The sequence below is a fragment of the Salmo trutta genome, chromosome 13, assembly GCF_901001165.1.
Source record: "Salmo trutta chromosome 13, fSalTru1.1, whole genome shotgun sequence".
Lineage (NCBI taxonomy): Eukaryota > Metazoa > Chordata > Actinopteri > Salmoniformes > Salmonidae > Salmo > Salmo trutta.
Window position 1 is genome coordinate 80,205,643 of NC_042969.1, and position 4,026 is coordinate 80,209,668.

General features: G+C 42.0%; 1 long non-coding RNA gene across 2 annotated transcripts in view; it reads right to left on the minus strand.

Annotated features, from left to right (window-relative positions):
- Nucleotides 1-938: 938 nt before the first annotated feature.
- Nucleotides 939-4,026, minus strand: part of LOC115206583 (uncharacterized) — a 50,503-nt gene continuing 47,415 nt past the window's right edge. Inside the window, exons 2-4 of one of the 2 annotated variants that reach the window (XR_003880821.1) lie at nt 3,668-3,733; nt 3,356-3,507; nt 939-1,202 (exon numbers count right to left, since the gene is read on the minus strand). This is a non-coding gene — a long non-coding RNA (uncharacterized LOC115206583). Of the gene's footprint in view, nt 1,203-3,355; nt 3,508-3,667; nt 3,771-4,026 lie in introns of those variants that run through there. The other variant, XR_003880822.1, reaches the window with a different exon arrangement.

Sequence of the window (4,026 nt, forward strand, 5' to 3'; positions counted from 1 at the left end):
CTACATACATTAACCCTGTACACACTACATACATTAACCCTGTACACACTACATACATTAACCCTGTACATACTACATACATTAACCCTGTACACACTATATACATTAACCCTGTACATACTACATACATTAACCCTGTACATACTATATACTACATACATTAACCCTGTACACACTACATACATTAACCCTGTACACACTACATACATTAACCCTGTACATACTACATACATTAACCCTGTACACACTACATACATTAACCCTGTACATACTACATACATTAACCCTGTACATACTATATAATACATACATTAACCCTGTACACACTACATACATTAACCCTGTACATACTACATACATTAACCCTGTACATACTACATACATTAACCCTGTAGATACTACATACATTAACCCTGTACATACTATATACATTAACCCTGTACATACTATATACTACATACATTAACCCTGTACACACTACATACATTAACCCTGTACATACTATATACTACATACATTAACCCTGTACACACTACATACATTAACCCTGTACATACTACATACATTAACCCTGTACACACTACATACATTAACCCTGTACACACTACATACATTAACCCTGTACATACTACATACATTAACCCTGTACACACTACATACATTAACCCTGTACATACTATATACTACATACATTAACCCTGTACACACTACATATATTAACCCTGTACATACTACATACATTAACCCTGTACATACTACATACATTAACCCTGTACATACTACATACATTAACCCTGTACATACTACATACATTAACCCTGTACATACTACATACATTAACCCTGTACATACTACATACATTAACCCTGTACATACTACATACATTAACCCTGTACATACTGTTTGTGTGTGTTTTTGTATTTATTATGGATCCCCACAGGTACCCCCAGCGACGAAGGTGCAGGAAGAGCAGGCTCCAGGGCGGTGACACTATTTGTGATTTGTATCCGCTCCGGGCCTCTCGTTGGGAGTGTAGAGTGTTTTGCAGGACGCCGCTGTCTTTGGTTTCCACGGCTCATGACATGCGACCATCGTTGATTGCCATGCTCCTCTTGCTGTGCTCCTTCGACTCTGTTATCAGATGGGGAGGAGAGGCAGGAGATGGCTCCCCTGGTGAACGAACTCCGACTGGCAACACCGGCCTGTCGGATAACGACAAATGACAAGATGCAGATACATACAACATGTGTGTGAGTATATGTGTGGTGGACAGGGCATCCTCAGAGGTACAATTTAGCAGTGGTGTAAAGTACTTAAGTAAAAATACTTTAAAGTATTACTTAAGTAGTTTTTTGGGGTATCGTTACTTTACTTTACTATTTATATTTTTGACAACTTTTACTTTTACTCCACTACATTCCTAAAGAAAATAATGTACTTTTTACTCCTTACATTTTCCCTGACACCCAAAAGTACTCGTTACATTTAGAATGGCTAGCAGGACAGGAAAATGGTCTTATTCATACACTTATCAAGAGAACATCCCTGGTCATCTACTGCCTCTGATCTGGAGGACTCACTAAACAGAGAACATCCCTGGTCATCTACTGCCTCTGATCTGGTGGACTCACTAAACAGAGAACATCCCTGGTCATCTACTGCCTCTGATCTGGTGGACTCACTAAACAGAGAACATCCATGGTCATCTACTGCCTCTGATCTGGTGGACTCACTAAACCGAGAACATCCATGGTCATCTACTGCCTCTGATCTGGTGGACTCACTAAACAGAGAACATCCATGGTCATCTACTGCCTCTGATCTGGTGGACTCACTAAACACAAATGCTTTGTTTTTTAATTACGTCTGAGGGTTGGAGTGTGCCCCTGGCTATCTGTAAATAAATAAAATATTTATGCTTTTACTTTTGATACTTAAGTACATTTAAAACCAAATACTTTTAGACTTTTACTCAAGTAGTATTTTACTGGGTAATTTTCTTTTAAGGTATCTTTACTTTTACTTAAGTATGAAAATTGGGTACTTTTTCCACCACTGCAATTTAGTTCTCTCTCTTTCACTTGCCCTGTCCTGCTTCCCTACCTCCTCTTCTCTCTCTCTCCCTCCTTTCCTATACATTCCATTACTAAAGTCAAACTGGTCCCTGATGAGGAGCAAAGAAAGGGTGAAGAAAACGAGTGCAGTATCAACTACATTATTTAACCACCCAGTTAAACCTAACACTGTGTTTTCAGCCTTCTGGCACGGCTAGTCACCTCTCTCTCCCTCTCTCTCCCTCTCTCTCCCTCCTTCCCTTTCTTTCTCCTTCTCTCACTTTCCCTCTCACTCTGTCTCCCTCCCTCCCTCTTGCTTGGCAGTTTGTTCTCCACAGTGGTAAATCAGTCGGAACACTACTCTGTGTAACAACTCTCTAAATACAACTCAGAACTATTCTGTGTGTGCGTCTGTGTGTGTGTTCGATGTGGTGAAATAATGAAGAACAGGGTTACCTGTTAGCTTCGTTAGCCATATTAATTAGGTTATAAAAGTGGAGTGTGTGTATGTGTTAGTGTATGTATGTGTGTGTGTGTGCATTATTAGATTTGTCAGCAAAGACTGGGATAATGAGAACCAGCAGTGCCTGCTCCCACGGCCCAGCATGCACTAGTGCTCCCGTGGGCTCCTGGGTCACATTCAGGAACAAACGGAAGAGTGTGTTTTCAATAGGAAAGGGAAAATGACCTCAGGTACACCTCCTTTCCAAAGGGTTTTCTGCTGTTTCATGCTCACTGAATGAGACCCTGTACACAATAGTTATCTGCTGCCTGCTGTCCCAAACAAGCTGCCATTAAAACAGGATGTTTACAATGTCCTTCTACTAACCAGCTGTTACTGAGAGAGAGAGCGACAGAAAGAGAGAGAGAGAAATAGAGAGAGAGAGAGAAATAGAGACAGAGAGAGAATAGAGAGAGAGAGAGAGAACGAGAGAACGAGAGAATAGAGAGACAGAGAGAGAACGAGAGAACGAGAGAACGAGAGAGAACAAGAGAGACAGAGACAGAGACAGAGAGAGAGAAAGCCAGAGTGACAGAAAAAGAGAAACAGAGAGAAAATTCAAATAGTAAGTAATGGAGAGAAGTCTACTTTTTCTATCTGCCAGATTGACAATAATAACATCAGCAACTCCTCATCATCCTAATCCCTATAACTCAATGTTAGTCATTACACTAGGATCAGTAGGATCAAAACACTGATACGTTCTCTTTTATTCAGAGACAGAAATGGGATCTGGATGGTGAAAATGAATGGTTCCACCCTGATGGCAACCTAACGATAATCCCTGTGGGTTCCTCACCCAGACATGGTTCTAAGGCGGTTCCTCACCCAGACATGGTTCTAAGGCGGTTCCTCACCCAGACATGGTTCTAAGGCGGTTCCTCACCCAGACATGGTTCTAAGGCGGTTCCTCACCCAGTTTTCTATTGTAATATTTTGTCAGCTGGGATTCTGTGTACACAGATTCAGGGGAGACATACACAGAGATGGTTACAAACATACAAACACAGGCACGTAAATACACACACACACACACACACACACACACACAAACAAACAAACAAACAAACACACACGCAGAGACAGACACACACACACACTCCCCCAGTACCTCAGTTGGTCTGTGGAATCCATCCAGAGGAATAGTGGTATTCAGAATGACAGGAACAATGGAACACTGAAGGGAGGGTGAGAGGGAGAGTAAAATTGAATGAATGATATGTTTTCCCAGTGAACCTCACTCACCTCACCTCACCTCACCTCACCTCACCTCACCTCACCTCACCTCACCTCACCTCACTCACTCACTCACTCACTCACTCACTCACTCACTCACTCACTCACTCACTTACCTCACTCACTCACTCACTCACGCACGCACGCACTCACTCACTCACTCACTCACTCACTCACTCACTCACTCACTCACTCACTCACTCACCTCACCTCACCTCACCTCACCTCACCTCA